Source organism: Sus scrofa, chromosome 11 (assembly GCF_000003025.6).
Source record: "Sus scrofa isolate TJ Tabasco breed Duroc chromosome 11, Sscrofa11.1, whole genome shotgun sequence".
NCBI lineage: Eukaryota > Metazoa > Chordata > Mammalia > Artiodactyla > Suidae > Sus > Sus scrofa.
In genome coordinates, this window is record NC_010453.5 from 21,143,765 (window position 1) to 21,163,522 (window position 19,758).

Below are 19,758 nucleotides of genomic sequence, written 5' to 3' on the forward strand. Positions count from 1 at the left end.
TACTCTGCTGCTCCCTCTTTGTTTTCCCAGCCCTTTATTTTTACTTATTTATTTTTCCTTTTAGGGCCACACCTGCGGCATATGGAGGTTCCCAGGCTAGGGGTCCAATGGGAGCTACAGCCGCCAGCCTACACCACAGCTCACAGCAACGCCAGATCCTTAACCCACTGAGCGAGGCCAGGGATTGAACCCAAATCCTCACAGATATTAGCTGGGTTCTTAACCCGATGAGCCACGATGGGAGCTCCCTCCGGTTCTTTACGTGGGAGGTCTCCAAAGCTCGAAGTTTGGCCTGCTTCTCTTCTTTGTCAGTGTTCACCCTCTAGGTGGTCGTATCCATGCTCACGACTTTAAACACCATCTTTGTGCTGATGACTTCGAATTTCAACCTGCAGTGTGGGCCTTGGACCCCCTCAGCATCTCCTGATTGGATCCCCACTAGCTTAATGGGGCTAAACTGTACTCTTGCTGTTTTTCAGCCCTAAGCCTGCTCTGCATCTGGTCTTCGCCATAGAAGTTAATGCCAGGTCCCTCCTTGCAGTGGCTCAGGCCAAAGGCCTTGACTCTGCATTTTCTCGTAGGCCTCAAGGACAGTCAGCAAATCCTTCTAGCCCTACTGTCCCAGTGTACACGGAATCGGATGCCTTCTTGCCCTCTCCACTGTCAAGACCTGAGTCCAAGCCACCATTGCCTCCCATCTAGATTATTGCAGCAGCTTCCCAACTGGGCTCAAGGCCCTGGCTTCTTTGCTCTCCTTTGATTCTATCATGACAGCGATCAGAAGGAGTCTTTTAAAATGTTCGTCAGGAGTTCCCATTGTGGCTCCGTGGGTTAAGGCTCCTCCATTGTCTCTGAGAGGATGTGGGTTTCATCCCTGGCCTTGCTCAGTGGGTTAAGGATCTGGTGTGGCCTCGAACTGCAGCGTAGGTCACAGATGTGGCTCACATCTGGCATTGCCGTGGCGTGTGGCCTAGGCCAGCAGCTGCAGCTCCGATTTGACTTCCCAACCCTGGCAACTCCCATAGGTTGCAGGTGTGGCCCTAAAAAGAAAATAAATAAAAATAAATACATAAATAAATGAAATAATAAAATATACATCAAGTCCTATAACTCCTTTGATTAGGCACCTTCCTTGCAATGACTTCCTGAACCACCGATGGTAAAAGCCAGTCCCTGTGTGATCAAGCCTCTCTGACCCCGTCTGCTCCATCACGTTGCTCTTGAAAATGACACCTGCACCTTTCCCTCGGGGCCTGTGCTCCTTTGTTCCTTCTGCCTGGAATTTTCTTACCCCAGATACCTCAAGGCTCACTCCCCTCTCACTCCCTCACCGTCAGCCCCCACTCCCTGCATGCGTCTGCTCAAATGCCACTTTCTCAGGAAAGCCTTTCCTGGCTCCCTATTTAAAATTTCAATTCCGCTTCACCCTTCTCCCGGCAAAAGGATGCATTCATACTCCACACACAAACCTCTATTCCCCTTCCCTGATTTAATTTTTTTTTTCCTCCTCAAGACTTATCTCGATCCCGAGGCAAAGAGGAGCAAAGAAACCCTAAAACTTATGGGGCGTTTCCATCCCTAAGACTCCTATTGGACAAGGATTGATAGAGGTAACTGGGCGAGGCCAATGGGAGAAACCACGTTGGTACCCCCTATCTTTAAGGGATAAAAAGCCCTATAAGACAATAGAGAGGGGGACTCTTCTTTCCCCTCCCAGTCTGTCCTGGGAGCTGTTTATTTTATTTTATTTTATTAATTAATTTTTTTTCATTTTTTTAAATTACTCAAATGAATTTATCACATCTGTAGTTGTATAATGATCATAACAATCTGATTTCACAGGATGTTTGCTTTATTTTAGTAAAGACTTTGCTGACTAGCAACAATAACAACAACAACAACGACGAACAACAACGACGACCTCTCTCTCTCTAGTACAGTGTATACCTAGTTATCTTGTTTCTCGTCTGTTTCTCCTAACTGGAGTGTGAACTCCAGAAGGTCAGGAACTTTCGTCTGATACATGCAGTGTTGTGTCTGCCGTGCCTCTGACGGTACCTGGCACGTGGTACCTGCTTAACAGATACTTGTGGAATGAATGGATGGATGCATGAATCTGTACTGGAAGAAGCTTTAGTGAAACAGGCTTTGAATCAATGGATTTACCCAGGCTTTGCAACAACTTTCAGCAGCAATTTGCCACATGATAGGTTATTATTCAAATTCTTAGCCTTCTGCCTCTGAATTAACATCAGGCATTTAGCACACCGAAGATGTTCCCCTAGTTTCTAAGTGATGATGATGGGGATTGCATTGGTTAAGCCCATTTCAGCATCTTGTATGATTTGTTATCAACCTTTCAGTATCATTTTTACTGAACCTTTATCCCATATATGCCAGTAATGGTCATTATATTCTCATCATTCTTAAGGTTTTAAATTGTCTCTCTTTTCACCTCAATTATAACTGTATACCCCTTCCTTTAGCTTATATCAAAATTCTTTTCTTTTTTTGCTTTTCTTTTCAGGGCCGCACCTGCAGCATATGGACGTTTCCAAGCTAGGAGTTGAATCCGAGCTGCCTCTGTCAGCCTACACCACAGCCACAGCAACTCGGGATCCGAGCCTCATCTGCGACCTCCATTGCAGCTCATGGCAACGCCAGATCCTTAACCCACTGAGTGAGGCCAGGGATTGAACCTGCATCCTCATGGATACCAGTCAGGTTCTTAACCCGCTAAGCCACGATGGGAACGCCTAGGTTATATCAAAATTCTTATAGTTTGCACTGAATGCAGGTGCTAAGGTTGATCATGTTTGTAAACCTGGGATGGCTTCCCTCTTTCCATACAAACACAGCCATAGACCAGAAGTCATACTTTAGTGACGTCTAGATGAATCAGTTACAGATTGACCAACAGGACACTTAATTTAAAAAAATTCATTGCCAATATTTTAAAACATCCAATGAGTTCACATAAAAATCTACATTTCTGGTTTCTCTTATCAATCACATTTGCGTTCCTTCTGCTACTACCTGTAGACAAGATATGCATTTTCCAGGTGTGTCCGTCCCTGCCACTTAGACTTGGCCCATCTCACTCAGTTTAGTTACCTGCCTGGTCCCTTTAGGTACTTGAGATTAACTCAAACCTTACACAGGGGAGTTCCCTGGTGGTCTAGTGGTTAGGTCTCAGCACTTTCACTGTGGTGGCTCGGATTCAAAGTCTGGTCTGGAAATGGAGATTCCACATCAAGCTGCTGCATGATGGGGCCAAAAAAGTCACAAAATAACATTTAAAAAAAATTAAAAACCCTGGGGTTCCCGTCGTGGCACAGTGGCTAATGAATCTGACCAGGAACCCTGAGGTTACGGGTTCAATCCCTGGCTTCGCCCAGTGGGTTAAGGATCCAGTGTTGCTGTGAACTGTGGTATAGGTCATAGATGAGGATCGGATCTGGTGTTGCTGTGGCTGTGGTGTAGCCCAACAGCTGCAGTTCTGATTGGCCCCCAGCCCGGGAACCTCCATATGCCACAGGTGTGGCCCTAGAATAGACCAAAAAAGACAAAAATAAATAAAAAAATAAATAAAATAAATTAAAAAAAAAAAGCAAAAAACCCTAAAAACCTTAGGCAGGGAAATGGCTTAGAAATGAAAACAAGCCTGTGTGCTCACTGACGCCCAGTGATGCCAGCGGCTAGCGTAGGCAGAATTGGTCCATTTACTCTGAAGCTTTGCTTCCTCTCCCTAGACTTAGCAAGCAAAAATTCATAAATCCGGTAGCTTCAGTAACTCTACCACCAAAAGTAGTTTTGGAGAAGTCTGTTCATTCTGGTGCTTGTTTGTTTTTTCATTCTTAATTTTCAATAGATGTTTTTTTGGTGATCTTTCACTTGCCCTTCATTCCCCTTGACTGACACGGGAAAGTGCAGTGCAGTGGGAAAGGAGATGAGGTGGCAAGGATTCTTCTCCCTCGTCCTCCTCATTCCTCTGACGGGAATCATAAAGGACACGGAAGTCTCTGTAAGGCTGAAAGCCCCACTGTGTAGACAACTGACACGGCGCTCTGCAGGGTAATAGGAACCTGCTACTCAGGTTAACATATGTAATTGCTGGGGCACATACATGTCACATTTTCCAGCTATTGTAAGATTCATCTAAAAGACTTCTGGGGAGTTCCCGTCGTGGCGCAGTGGTTAACGAATCCGACTAGGAACCATGAGGTTGCGGGTTCGGTCCCTGCCCTTGCTCAGTGGGTTGACTATCCGGCGTTGCCGTGAGCTGTGGTGTAGGTTGCAGAGGCGGCTCGGATCCCGCGTTGCTGTGGCTCTGGTGTAGGCCTGTGGCCATGGCTCCTATTCGACCCCTAGCCTGGGAACCTCCATATGCCGCAGGAGCGGCCCAAAGAAATGGCAAAAAGACCAAAAATAAATAAATAAATAAAAGACTTCTGGGAGTTCTCGTTGTGGCTCAGCAGGTTAAAAACCCCACTAATATCCATGAGGACACAGGTTCACTCCCTGGCCTTGCTCAATGGGTTAAGGACCTGACGTTGCCGTGAGCTGTGGTATAGATTGCAGATGAGGCTTGGATCTAGCGTTGCTGTGGCTGTGGTGTAGGCTGGCAGCTGCGGCTCGGATTCGATCCCTAGCCTGGGAATATGTTGCGGGCACAGCCCCCAAAAGACAAAAAAATAAAAGCAGACTTCCTCTGCTGGTTAAGAAGCGTTCAGCCTTCACCTGTAAGAAGTACATGGCTGGGGGCAGTGTGAAATGTGCCTGAGGTTCGGTCCCGTTTGCTTTGGAGGGGGAGCAAAGAGGCAGGTCACAAAGTGTCAGGGACTGGACGACGAACCCCACAGGGACAGGGAGTGTGTCTGTCTTATCCACTGCTGTTCTCGCAGTGTCTGGCCGAGTACCTTGGAGAAAGGAGGATGAATGAGGAAAGGGGTAAATGACTCTGGATGCTGGGATCAGTGTAGACAGAAACAAGTTTTCACATTTGCTGGGCACTTCCAGGCTCTCGCTGATGGAAGCAGGTCTGACACATTGGTGTTAAGGGACATAGATATTCATACTCCTCTTTGGTTCAAGGGACCTCATTTTTAGCCATGATTTCCTTTCCCTGAATAGGCTTCCCCTCAAAATGGACAGAATTTAAAGCATGCCTTCTCTTTTTTGTTTTTGTCTTTTTATTTATTTATTTTGGTCTTTTGTCTTTTTAGGGCTGTTCCCGAGGCATGTGGAGGTTCCCAGGCTGGTGGTCAAATCAGAGCCATAGCTGCCTGCCTACGCCACAGCCACAGCAACACGGGATCCAAGCCGTGTCTGCAACTTACACCACAGCTCATGGCAACGCCAGATCCATAACCCACTGAGCAAGGCCAGGGATTGAACCTGCAACTTCATGGATGCTAGTCAGATTCGTTTGCAGTGAGCCACGATGGGAACTCCTAAAGCATGCCTTCTCTTTTACTGACACTCAGCCATTACTGGGCACAGAAAAACAAGAATAAAATATAGTCCTTTCTTATCTCGTTTAATCTAAAGTAATCTGAACCCAAAGATAATATTATCTGAATATATTTCAGTACATACCAAAAATGGATCAAATTGGCCCTTTTCTTTCTCCCCCTCTTTTTATTTTTTTTAACCTTTTTTTGAAGTATAGTTGATTTACAATGTGCCAATTATTGCTGTACAGTAAAGTGGCCCAGTCATACATGTATATACATTCGTTTTATTACATTCTTTTCCATCATGGTCTAGCCCAAGAGATTGGATATAGTTCCCTGTACTATAGAGTAGGACCTCATGGCTTATCCATTCTAGATATAGTAGTTTGCATCTACTAACCCCAAACTCCCAATCCATCCTACACCCTACCCCTTGGCAACTACAAGTCTAGTCTCTATGTCTGAATCGGAGCTACAGCTGCAGGCCTACACCACAGCTCATGGCAACGCCAGCTCCCCAACCCACTGAGTGAGGCCGGGGATCAAACCCACATCCTCCTGGATACTAGTTGGATTCGTTTCTGCTGCGCCACAGTGGGAACTCCCCGTGCCATATTTTAGATTCCACATCGAAGTGATACCATGTGGTATTTGTCTTGTCTTTCTGACTTCCTACACTTAGTATGATAATCTCTAGTTGCATCTTCCTTTCTTAATGTTAGATGTCAGTCCTTGAACTTCCGTTCCTGTGCTTCTAAGTGCTTCCTCCTTCTGGAGATTTGACGCCATCTCATGGTTTTCGTTATCTCCGTGCTCATGAGGCTCAGATCGCTATATTCTGTCTTGCCCTAGCCTCACACTCCAGCTACAGAGCTTGCATTGTGCCCAGGCAGGCTCCTTTTCAGTGTGGCCCAGTGGATTTCATCCTTGTCCTCCCTAGATGTCACAAGTCCGTCCAGGAGCCCACGCTTCCCTGAATTCCATAGCCAATTGGCCTCAGGGTCATCCTTGACTCATCTTCTCATTTATCCTCTGTAGACAGTCAGCCTCGGAAACATCTCCTAGGCTTGTCTCTGCTTCTCCTGCTCGCTGCCACCAGCTAGGCCTGGCAGTTATTGCCTCGGACCTGTCAAGAGCCATGGCTTCCTTCGCCCTCTCCATCTTCTAGGCTCGTCCCACTCCATCCCATTTCTCCGCCATCAGACTGATCTGAAACCACCTATTGCATTGTTTTACTTCCTAATGCGCACATTCCCTAAGAGTCTCTTGACCTGGGTTTGTTGTGAGCCTTCCTGGGCCCTTCATCCTACACAGTAAATCCTTGCTTCATAAATGAGTGGTTGAAATCCAGAAACTGTGTCACATGAATTCCCTGAAACTCTGCTGACTATCCTTTGGGCTTCGTAAGCAGAGAATTAGCAGTTGATTCATAACTCTATTTAAAGAATGGAGAATTCGGCTAGAAATATGTTCATGTTGCAACTGGAGAGAAACAGAAAAGCAAAACATTTTCATCTGAGCTTCCGTTTCTTTACTTTAAAACAGAATAAAGGCCACTTAATGATGGGTTTGCCTCAGGCATTTAAGTGTGAGGTGTGGCCCTGGTGAAGGCAAAGTCAGTTCCAGTTGATTCTTGTAAAAAGATGGATTGGATGAATGAATCTGAATTACATGATGAAATAGTTAAGTACTTTATATACGTCACAGTCTACAAATCAGATTCCATTAAAATTCAGCACTAAGAGCACTGTGTTAGGTGTGTTTAGTATATATTATCTCATTTAATTTTCAAAGTAATCCTGTGATACAAGTGGTAGTTTCTCTAATGTTTGTATAAGTTCAGCTAAGGAAAGGGAAAATGCTTTACGCAAGATCTGTTAGCCTACGCTGGAATCAGGATTTGTCTCTGATATTTCTAATTTCTTTTTTTTTAATTTTAATTTAATTTTATTTTTTATTACTCAATGAATTTATTACATTTGTAGTTGTACAATGATCATCACAATCCAATTTTATAGGATTTCCATCCCACAACCCCAGTGCATCCCTCCACCCCCCAAACTGTCTCCTTTGGAGACCATAAATTTTTCAATGTCTGTGAGTCAGCATCTGTTCTGCAAAGAAGTTCCGTCTGTCCTTTTTTCAGATTCCACATGTCAGTGAAAGCATTTGATGTTGGTGTCTCATTGTATGGCTGACTTCACTTAGCATGATAGTTTCTAGGTCCATCCATGTTGCTAAAAATGCTGGTATTTCATTCCTTTTAATGGCCGAGTAATATTCCATTGTGTATATGTACCACCTCTTCTTGATCCACTCCTCTGTCGATGGACATTTAGGTCGTTTTCATGTTTTGGCTATTGTAAATAGTGCTGCCACGAACATTGGAGTACATGTGTCTTTGCGAGTCATGGTTTTCTCTGGATAGATGCCCAGGAGTGAGATTGCTTGAGATTTCTAATTTCAAGTCTTTGGCTTTTCCTGTGTACCATCCTCAAATACTTCTCTTATTAGATTTTTTTTAAATGTCGTTTTTGTTTGCATTGTTAAAAGCCTATGACTTTCTATTTTAATACATGATTCACACTCTTTTTCTTTTACTGTTTTCTATATGCTTATTTAAAAATCCTTGTCCTTGTATTTCTTTTTTGGCCACCCTGCAGCATGAGGAGTTCCCAGGCCAGGGATCAGATCTGAGCTGCAGTTGCAACCTACCCTGCAACTGCAGCAACAATGGCTCCTTTAACCCACTGTGCCGGGCCAGGGGCCGAACCTGCATCCTGATGCTGCAGAAACACCACTCCCATTGCACCACAGTGGGAACTCCTGTCCTGGTATTTCAATTCTTCGTGGTTGCGAGCGTCTCAAACTTGGTCTCAGAAGCATATCTGTTTACAAAAGTTGAGAAAATATTGTATTTCCAGCAGGGGAAGTAGCATACATTTCAAGCTGTGTCTGTTTTAATGACTCAGTTAATGCAAATGAGTTATTAAATGTCAGTGAGTATCTAGGGAGTTGTTATAAACTAAAGATGTGCAAATTCTCTAATTTGGAAATGATCATATATCCATGTAGTCTGCTGGATTCAACTTTTTAATACTTAGAAATATAGCAGAGATAACATTTTTATGTACCTGACATTTTCTGAAAATAAAATTTGCAGCTATGAACAGCCTTCTTCCTTTTATAATCTACCTGGAAATAATAGCTATAATCAGCTTTCATTGCACTGTCATCAGAAAAGGACAGTCAAATTAGCAGAAAACAGGTGTGAGAATCAGTCTTTATATGGCAGCTGCATGGATACATCCTCTGAAAGTACTGTCATGCTCAGAGAGTGAATTTTAGATGAAAATTTAAAACATCTAATTAGCTTTGTTCTTTGGTTTAACTTTTAAATGCCATACTGTTTATAGAATCAATTATAAATCGACTATAATTGTTAAAAAAATTTGCCTTCTTAGCACCACATATCAATCGACTATCATTTTTTTAAAAATTGCCTTTTCAACTAATCAAATATTTGTTGAATTTGTACTATGAGCAGTGAATGGTGTTAGGTGCTAGGAGTGGATATGGTTCCTGTCCTCCAGCAGCTGACATTTCACTTGGGAGATGCCTGTAACATCCACATGCTGTTGACATGTGCTGGTCCCTCTGTCTCAAATGCCCTTCGTCATCTCTTTCCCTCCTTTGCTTTGAGCAGCTTCAACATGCTTTTGGAGACTGAGCTCCATGTCTTTTCTCCCCCCCCCCCCCGGTTATTTTAGGGCCACACCTCCTGCATATGGAAGTTCCCAGGCTAAGGGTTGCATCGGAGCTACAGCTGCCGGCCTATACCACAGCCACGGCAACGCCGGATCCCCAACCCACTGAGTGAGGCCAGGGATCGAACCCGAGTTCTCATGCGTGCTAGGCTGGTTCATTACTGCTGAGCCACAATGGGAACTCCTCTATGTCTTCTAAGATGCCTTCCCGCCTGCCACCCCACTCCCGTGCCGTCGGCACCCTGGGCCCCTCTCTGTCACGGTGTTTGTCCCGGGGGATGATAATTGTTAGTGTGTTTGGTAGACTTCCAGAATGCAATCTCCTCAGGTTTATGAAACTGAGTTTTTTTTTTTTTTTCCTGAGGGCTTGGTGCATATTATGTTCCTAATGAGAGCTTGAAAATGAGCAAAGATGCCACAAACACACAGACGGTCATGGAAATTAACTGACAAAGAAAGGTAGCATGCAGTCCGTGTCAAGAATGGCTTATAGGAGTTCCTGTCATGGTGCAGCGGAAATGAATCCAACTAGGAACCATGAGGTTGCAGGTTCGATCCTGGCCTCGCTCAGTGGGTTAAGGATCTGGCGTTGCCGTAAGCTGGGTGTAGGTTACAGACTCGGCTAGGATCCTGTGCTGCTGTGGCTTTGGTGTAGGCCAGCAGCTATAGCTCTGATTAGACCCCTATCCTGGGAACCTCCATATGCCTAGGTGCAGCCCTAAAAAGACAACAAAACAACAACAACAAAAAGAATGGCTTATAAGCAAGCGCTAGAGGTTTTAGGAGGAGAAGAAAAAACAGATTGATAGTCCAGGAACTATTCTTGATCAGGGCCTGGTTCTGTGGGCGTGAGGCCTGGGCCGTGTGGGGCTCTGTGCTCAAAGAGCTCCATACTTGGCTTCCCGCTCTGCTGTGAACATCTGAAAATTCATTATGTTTTGATTTTTTTCTTTTTAGAGCTGCACCTGTGGCCTATGGAAGTTCCCAAGCTAGGGGTCAAATCGGAACTGCAGCTGCCAGCCTGTGCCACAGCCACAGCCACGCCAGTTTTCCAAGCCACATCTGAGACTTAACATTTCAGCTTGTGGCAACACCAGATCCTTAACCCACTGAGTGAGGCCAGGGATCGAACCTGCATCCCATGGACGCGATGTCGGGTTCTTAACCCGCTGAGCCACAACGGGAACTCCTGTAATAATTTTTGAACAAAGAATCCCACGTTTTCCTTTTGCACTGGATGCACAAATTATGTAGCCGACCCTGTTCTTGGTTCTCGCAGTGTGAGTGAGATGTATAGACAGGGGAAGTGGGAGAGCAGGCAGTGGAGACCACAGGAGTCTGAGAGACACAGTGAGAGGTGCGCTGGGCATGTCAGAGGGTTCGCAGATCAGCTCAAGGGTGCCAGAGGGCTTGTGTTGTCAGTATGAGGCTTGGAAGGCGGCCCGAGGGCGGAGTGTGGACGTTGTCCTGGCAGCGGGCATCAACCTCTCAGGTGACTGATGCCCTGGAGAGCGTGGGGAGGGAGGTGTAGCTTCTGAACAGTAACGCGGTGCCAGATGCAGATGGGTTGAGGACAGGTGAGGCAGGACATCGCGAATCAGGAACCGATTCGAAGCCCAAGGCTGCGGTAGTAAGGGCTTACGTCAAGGTAGAAGAGGCAGAGAAAGCTCGAAACGGGGACAGACTGTGAGTGGAAAACAGATGCAGCTTTGACCACATGTGGGAATGAGAAAAAAAGTCAGCGTCCAGAATACTCTGGTCTGTCCTGGGCCAGTGGCGCGCTCCTGGCTGGACGGAGGAGGTGAGGGACCGGGTGGGGAATGGCTTATCTGTAGGGAGACTGATGAATGCAGTTTTAGGTATTTGAGATGGTAACGAGTTTTTGAAATAGAATAATTCATTTTGTAACTAAATGGAAATCATTAGTCATGGAGAAGAGAGTGGGAAAAAGGAAAGGGTGGTTAACAGTGTCAAATCTTGCATAAGGGGAGGACAGTAAGACTGAGTAGAGTCCTTCAGATCAGTTTTATTTTTGTCTTTTGTCTCTTTTTTAAGGACGCACCCACGGCATATAGAGGTTCCCTGGCTCAGGATCCAATTGGCTGGCCTACACCACAGCCACAGCAATGTCAGATCCGAGCCGCGTCTGCAACCTACACCACAGCTCACGGCAACACCAGATCCATAACCCACTGAGCGAGGCCAGGGATCGAACCTGCAACCTCATGGTTCCTAGTCGGATTCGTTTCTGCTGCGCCACGATGGGAACTCCCCAGATCAGTTTTAGAAGAGGGGCCCAATTAAAACTGTGAGGGAACTGAGGAGATAAGGTAGCATTTCCCAAGTTCAGAATCCTCTCTTCCAAAACTGCTCCCCCCGGGTTCCCGGTCTCATCGCGTGGCACCCTACTCAGTACCCCGTACGGGTTCCCACCCAGAAATGGGGGCGTCCTCGACACCTCCTTTCCCTCTATTCGTTCTCTTTCATCCTCTATATTCAATTGGTCCTTTCTCGTACTTTCTGCCGATCAAGTGTCCCTTGAATCTACCCACCACTCTTTGTCCCACCACCTCTTAGTGTCACTTTATATCACCTTGAAGGCAGGGGCGTCTGGAATAGCCTGATTGTTGTCCTCACCATCTCATTCTTCTCATTGGAAGTAGGGAGATTTTTCTAAAATACAGGTCTGATTGTGTCACTTTCTGTTTAAGACCCTGTGATGAATTGTGTTCCCCGGTTAACACACACACACACACGATATTGAGGTCCTAACCCCCAGTGCCTCTGAATGGGACCTTATTTGGAAATAAGCTCTTTGTTATTACATGATCACATTTAGATGAGGTCATGAGGATGGGCCCTGCTCCAGTATGACTGTCTCCTTATAAAAAGGGGAAATGTAGACATAGCCGAGATCGGGGTGATTTCTCTACAAACCCAGGATACCGAAGAGCGCCAGCAACCACCGGAAGCCGGGGGAGGGGCACGGGACAGGTTCTCCCTCAGACCCCAGAAGGACCCACCCTGCTGCCGCCTTGATTCCAGGCTTCTCGTCTCCAGAACCACAACGCGATACATTTCTGTTATTTTTAAACGCCCCAGTCTGTGGCGCTTTGTTACAGCAGCCGCAGCACCCTCATGCAGACCCTAAAAGATCTCCCCAGGGCTGGCTGGGTGAAACCCCAACTCCCTAACACAGCTGGGAGGCCCACGGGGATCCGATCTCTGCTACGGTCTCCAGGCTTTCCTCGTTCTTTGCACCCCCCACCCCCAGCTGCCGTGCACTCCTCGCTGCAGATGTGCTCAGCTTCGTCAGGTTCTAGGTGTTCCTTGCTTTCCGTCCCCTACGATCTTCTGCCCGCGCCAGTGTCTTGCGGTTAGAGCACATTTCTGCCTTTCCTTTCCCTCTCATCCTTCACGTCTCAGCTTAGTCCTCTTTATTGGTTTATTCAATACATAGTTTTAAAATGCCAGGTATGGTTTATTTTTAATTTTTTTGCTTTTTAGGGTTGCACCTGGGCATACGCAAGTTCCCAGGCTAGGGGTCGAACTGGAGCGTCAGCTGCCAGCCTAGGCCACAACCACAGCACCACCAGATCTGAGCTGCGTCTGTGACCTACACTGCAGCTCCCGGCAATGCTGAATCCCCGACCCACTGAGCGAGGCCAGGGATTGAACCTGCATTCTCATGGATACTAGTTGGGTTTGTTACTGCTGTGTCACAATGGGAACTCCCAGGTATAGTTTAGGAGCTAACAAAATAAACCCAGCACTTGGCCTTATGGGATTCCCAGTCTAGTGGGAGAGACCAGTATCGGCTGAGGCAGCAACGAGGATGCCAGCCAAATGCTGGCGGCCAGAATTAGATGGACTGTGGAAAGTGCCCAGGCACACACGGCAAAGGTGAGTGTGAAGCTTGTAATGTGAGAAGGCAACACAAACACTTCACAGCCACCACAGACCCTCAGCAAAGTTCAGAACTCTGAGGTACCCCGTACCTTTGAAGCAGGAGTGCAGGATGGAGCTGTCAAACAGGAGGGTTGGTAGAAGGTTTAGAGAAGGAGCAGCAAAGCATTCTTTGCCCCGACCTTGCTATAAAAAAAGGAAGATTTAGGGAGTCCCCGTTGTGGCTCAGCGGGTCAGGAATCCAACTAGTATCCATGAGAACGCAGGTTGGATCCCTGGCCTCACTCAGGGGGTTAAGGATCCGGTGTTGCCGTCAGCTGTGGTGTAGGTTGCAGATGCGGCTGGGATCCCACATCGCTGTGACTGTGGTGTAGGCCGGCAGCTAGCTGTAGCTCTGATTTGACCCCTAGCTTGCCACAGGTGCAGCCCTAAAAAGACCAAAAAAAAAAAAAAAAAAAAAAAAAAAAAATTCAAAGAAAAAGAGCTTTTGGCTTTTTTTTTTTTTTTTTTTTTTTTTTTTTTTTTTTTTTTTGTCTTTTTGCTATTTCTTTGGGCCGCTCCCACGGCATATGGAGGTTCCCAGGCTAGGGGTCGAATCGGAGCTGTAGCCACCGGCCTACACCAGAGCCACAGCAACGCGGGATCCGAGCCGTGTCTGCAACCTACACCACAGCTCACGGCAACGCCGGATCGTTAACCCACTGAGCAAGGGCAGGGACCGAACCCGCAACCTCATGGTTCCTAGTCGGATTCGTTAACCACTGCACCACGACAGGAACTCCTTTTTTTTTTTGTTTTTTTTTTTTTGTTTTTTTTTTTGCTTTTGGCTATTTTTAAAAACTGGCAGAAGAAATAAAACATTCAATAGAAGTTTTGAAGAAAACCTTGACAGTCTTCCCAGACAGTAGAACAGGAAGGCCACGACTCAGAAAGTCGGAGGAAAATGAGAAGATCAATCCAAGAGGCCCAACTTACAAGTAATTCTAATCCCACAGAAGGAGAACATAAAACACAGAGGAAAGGAAATAAAAAAAGAGAGAGAAAACTTCCCAGAACTGAAATATTTGAATTTCCAAATTATGAGACCGCTGAGTCTCCGGCGCAGTGGATGGAACAGACCCATCCTAAGACATATCTTAAAATTTTGGAATGTCAGCCATATAGTGAAAACCCTAAATATTTCCAGAAAGAAAGAAAAAAAATGACATGCAAGAGACCGTAGTTCAGCAGACTTCTCAAGAACAACACTGGAGCAATTCCTCCAGAATTTTGAGAGAAAATGATTGTGCGGACTCCCAAGAATGAGAGCAGACTATGCATGTTTTCTGTTTCAAGACCTCTTGAGAAGTTTCTGTCCCATGCGATCTTTCTCAGGGTCCTAATAGGCGCACCAGCATCTACTAGAAAGTGTTCTTTTTTATTGTGGTTGTTGTTGTTGGCTTTTTAGGGCCACACCTCGGGCATATGGAGGATCCCAGGCTAGGGGTCCAATTAGAGCTACAGCTGCCGGCCTACACCACAGCCACGGCAACACCAGATCTGAGACGCATCTTTGACCTACACCACAGCTGACGGCAACACCGGATCCTTAACCCACTGAGTGAGGCCAGGGATTGAACCCGAAACCTCATGGATCCTAGTCAGGTTTGTGACCACTGACCCACGACAGGAACTCTGAGGGTGTGGTGCTCATTGAGACAAAGGAATAGACCAAGAAAGTGGGGGGTGTTTGGTCCAGAAACAGGAGATCCAACCCAGATGGAGAAGGGGGCTCCCACGATGATGGTGAAGCTTCTAGATGGGGACTGGGCTGTGGGACCAGACAGCAGAACAAGGGGCTGTGGGAAGCACCTCTCCAAGAGGACAAAAGAGGAGCGGATCCATTTTCTGTGCATTTTAGTTCTGTTGGAGAGTTTGGTACAGAATCAGTGATGACCCACATAGAAACCTAACAAATGATTTTTAAAAAAAGGTACAGGAAAAAGGAAATAGAAGATCTTGCTCTGCATAACTGAGCTATTAATACTTACATAGTCATTGTCACAACTGAATCTTGGTTTAAAGGTGTTATAACCTGCTTTAGAGGCTGGTGGGAGGGCTAGGGTCAGTGGGGAGTGAGACGGTCAAATCTTCACCTCACAAGTAAAGAAGTTAAAAAAAAGACTTTGAGGAGTTCCATTGTGGCTCAGTGGTAATAGACCCAGCCAATACCCACGAAGTTGCAGGTTCGATCCCTGGCCTCACTCAGTGGGTTAAGGATCTGGTGTTACGGTGAACTGCAGTGTAGGTTGCAGACATGGCTTGGATCCTGCATTACTGTGGCTGTGGCTGGCAGCTGCAGCTCCAATTCGACCCCTGGCCTGGGAACTTTCATATACTGCGGTTGAGGCCCCAAAAAGATGAATATACATATCAAGGAGTTACTATTGTGGCTCAGGGGTAACAAACCCAACTAGTATCCATGAAGATTTGGGTTTGATCCTTGGCCATTCAGTGGGGTAAGAATCCTGTGTTGCTGTGGCTGTGGTGTAGGCTGGCAGATCCAGCTCCGATTCAACCCCAGCCTGGGAACTTTCATATGCCATGGGTGTGGCTTGAAAACAAGAAAGTATTAAAAGACCAGTTAAACTGAGATAGGCTTTGCTCTGTGTCACAGACTCTTGCAAGTTCTCTGCGTGTTATCAGTGGCCCTTGCGCTCATAACAGCTGTAGGAAACAGACACTCTTCTTCTCCCCACTTTCTAGATGAAGGAGCTGAGGCCACTGAAATGGAATAATTTGCCCAAGGCCACACAAGTAATACAGTCCTAGAGCTGGGGGTTGACAACCAGACAAGTGGGCTCAGCCTCTTTACCTCCCTTTTTTGGTTGTTGTCTTTTTAGGGCTGCACCTGCAGCATATAGAGATTCCCAGGCCAGGGGTTGAATTGGAGCAGCAGCTGCTAGCCTGCACGACAGCCACAGCAACGCTAGATCCAAGCCTCGTCTGTGACCTACATCATAGCTCACGGCGACACTGGATCCTTAACCTACTGGGTGAGGCCAGGGATCGAACCTGTGTCCTCACGGATCCTGGTTAGATTCATTTCCACTGAGCCACGAAGGGAACTCCCAGCATCTTTACTCTTAATCACTCTGCTCTGATCCCTCTGCCTGCCTCGCAGACCCCATGTCTGGGTTAGTGCTGTGTGGTCTCAGGGGCACCCAGCTTTTCTCCTGTCATGGTTCCAAGTACCACTGGCTGGTCACTCATCTGCGTCCTTGGCCACAGTGGACATTCTAATGAAGGCGGAGTTTGTAATCATCTGAGTTCCTCTCCTCCCTCGTCCATCATATATCGGGGGAGGCAGAGCTGTTTTTTCCCTCTAAATGATTCCTAGTGTGCCTGAAGGGGAAGTGGAGAAGGTGAGATAATTGACAGAGCAATGTATCCAAGTAAGTAGAATATATAAGATTAGGATTAAAATGAGGAACCATTGGCTTTAAGAAGACAGAAGAACACCTGCTCCTTTAAGAATGAAAGAGAAGAGCCCTTGTCCGAGTCAAGGAGGCAGAGAAGGAAGCTCATGCCACGTGACTCAGTAAGCCAGGGGCAGGAATCTCAGGCCAGGAAAGGATGCAGGAGGGCTGAATAGGAAAGTGAGGCAAGAGGAGAAAGTTTGGAATACATGTCTAACTTTTGGGCTCTGTGATCTCTTTAATACCATGATGAATACTTAGGATGGACCCAGAAAGGAAGTCTATATACACAAAATTAGGCATCGGATTTTAGGGGTTGAGAATACTTGCTCTCAGGAATTAATGAGATGGAACAAGAAGGCAAGCATCTTGGGAGTTCCTGTCGTGGCTCAGTGGTAACAAACCCGACTAGGATCTGCGAAGATGGTGGTTCGATCCCTGGCCTGGATCAGTGGGTTAAGGATCTGGAATTGCCATGAGCTGTGGTGTAAGTTGCAGACATGGCTTGGATCTGGCATTGCTGTGGCCGTGATGTAGGCTGGCAGCTGCAGCTCTGATCTGACCCCTAGCCTGGGAACCTCTATGTGCCTCAGGCGCGGCCCTAAAAGACCAAAAAAACAAAACAAAACAAAACAAAAACGGCAAGCAGCTTGAGCTGCTTGAATCTGTAGCATTTCAGGTCTATGTTTTGGGGGCTTGTGCAGCAGCCTTCAGTGGCCAGAGAGTAGCAGCCGGTGTGGTTTTAGGGACTGAGGCTGTGGGCTCCAGAGCAGCCGGGTGGGGTATAACAGGGCAGTGGAGGTAGAGCGAAGGCAAAGCAGAGGCCGGTGAAGTGGCAGAGGTGGCAGTAGAGGCGTGTGGATGGCAGGGTGGGAGGTGGGAGAGGTCCTCTCTGCGTGCGGGCTCTCGGGGGGCCGCGCTCAGTAAAGAGCATCCAAATAACCAAACTCCAATCAGTCTGCAAGTTCTGAACACGGACAGTGATAAAACACTCCTCGCTGACAAAGCCTTGGTCTATGACTTCAACAGCTGCCTGCCGCTGGGTGGCCGGGTGGCAGGGCGAGGCAGATAGAGAGATTGCGATTGAGGGCGTGGTCCCGGATGTGGGTGAGGTGGTTGGTGGGTGGCTGAGCTGATGCGCGAGTAGAGGGTTCCTTCAGGTGGGTGGTTGCAAGCAGCACGGTTCAAAGGCTTTATCTCCTAGACTCTCGATGTCTCCTGGAGTCTGCTGTCCTTTGTTTGACGTGCACCAGCTGCTAGACATAATCACCCATTTCACCCTCTTGAAATGTCAGCTCTGCTCACATCTGCCTCCAGCTCAACGAGCCACTGCCTCTTTCACTCCTTTTAAAGTAGACGGCATTTATTTACTTGCATGTTTTTCTCCTCAGCAGACTCTGTGCTCCTTGAGAGCATCGATCATGTCTTATTCATTTCTGAATCACCACAGCCTCCAGATAGGTGCTCAGACACCTGCTGAGCCCACGCACAAGTGTATCTTGCTCTTCTTTTAGATTCCTCAGATCACCGATGAGCCGGCACCAGTAGGCACAGGATGCTGCTGCTCTCCTCCTCCCAGGTAACGAAATGAGTCTCTGTTCTTCTTTAGGAAGTGTTGCCGCTGCACTTCCCTTCCACCCTGGAACTGCAGGGAAGCAGATTAGGGAGAACCACAGTCATCTCACATTTTTTTCATCCTGAAAACCATCAAGAGGAGTCCCCGCTGTGGCACAGGGGGGTTAAGAATCGGACTACAGCAGTTCCCGTTGTGGCACAAGGGAAACAAAGCTGACTAGTAACAGTGAGGTGGCAGGTTTGATCCCAGGTCTCACTTAGTGGGTTAAGGATCTGGCGTTGCCGTGAACTGTGGTGTAGGTCCCAGATGCTGCTTGGATCCTGCGTTGCTGTGACTGTGGTGTAGGCTGGCAGCTGTAGCTCTGCTTTGACCCCTAGCCTGGGAACCTCCATATGCTGCAGGTGCAGCCCTACAAAGCCTAAAAAAACAAAAAACAAACAAACAAACAAAAAACACTCCAAAAAAAAGAATCTGACTACAGCAGCTCAGGTCACTGTGGAGGCTCAGGTTCAATCCCTGGCCCGGAAACTTTCATATGCAGCAGGTGCGGTCATTGAACAAAAAAGACAAAGGCGTTATCAAGACATTATCTGTGCTGCTGGAGGGTCCTGATGACTTTTCACACCAGAGTGAAAACCACCAGCATCTGGCTGCTTCGTGGTGTGATCCGTCCTGCCACGGCGCGGCCTGGCTGTGTCTCCGGTGTCCTGAAAGAATTTCCTGCCTCTTGACCACCCCGCCCCCATCCCTGGTGTTGTATTACTTGGGAGTAATGAGGCAGAGGAGAGAGCAGGGTCAGCGTCACCCCTAGTTTTCCCTGGGGAGTCCCGGGAGGGCAGACATTTCCCTGTGACAGGAGCCACATCTAGAGTGGACCGAAACGCCACTGTCTCTTCCTGCTCTTTTGCTCACCCCTCCCCCAGGAGGGCCCCCTAGGGTTCTCACCTGGACGTTGTTGGTACACCGCTGGCTAATGAAGTAGAAAAACCAGAATGGCTTGGTTGGAGGCAGGCGCCTTCTCGAGGAGAAATCAAAGAAGCAGAAGAAGTAGAAGGGCAGCCCCCACCCCCCGCGTCCCCAACCAGAGTACCTGCTGAGGGGGTCCCAGGCCCCTCAAAAATACAGGACGTTCAGAGCATCTTCAGCTCACCATCCAACCCGGAGCACAGCCCCAGATTCGCATCGCTTAGTAGCAGGCTGGCTGGAGCACAGCCCCAGATTCGCATCGCTTAGTAGCAGGCTGGCTGGAGCACAGGCTCCGGGTAAGGTGGAGACAGACAGAAGGTTTGGTCAGCTTACTCGGGATGCTGCACAGCTTTGCAACCTGTTCGGCTCGAGCACTTTCATTTGAAGATGAGAATGAGCCCTCAGGATAAGCATTCCTTCAGGGTTTGGGCCTAGAGTCAAGCTGTTTTAATTCTCTTGCAAATGTTATGAAATATGCATTAAAAAAAATACACCTGGTCTGTAAGAAGGAATCGAGCTGCCCTTGAGGTCGAGCAGCTGCCCTCGTGCTCCCCTGGTGCGCTTTATAGGAAACGCCTAAATAATTGAAATCTTGAATTGGGTTAAGGAGTTCCCTAGGACAGAGGTGT

The 19,758-nt window shown here is 47.3% G+C and overlaps 1 protein-coding gene across 1 annotated transcript in view; it reads left to right on the plus strand.

The window, feature by feature from the left end:
* The window catches only part of LCP1 (lymphocyte cytosolic protein 1), a 97,040-nt gene that overhangs the window by 17,261 nt on the left and 60,021 nt on the right, over positions 1 to 19,758 (plus strand). The window contains exon 2 of the mRNA XM_005668417.3: positions 18,102 to 18,166. The gene's annotated coding sequence lies outside the window, so the exon portion shown is untranslated. The remainder of the gene's footprint in view (positions 1 to 18,101; positions 18,167 to 19,758) is intronic.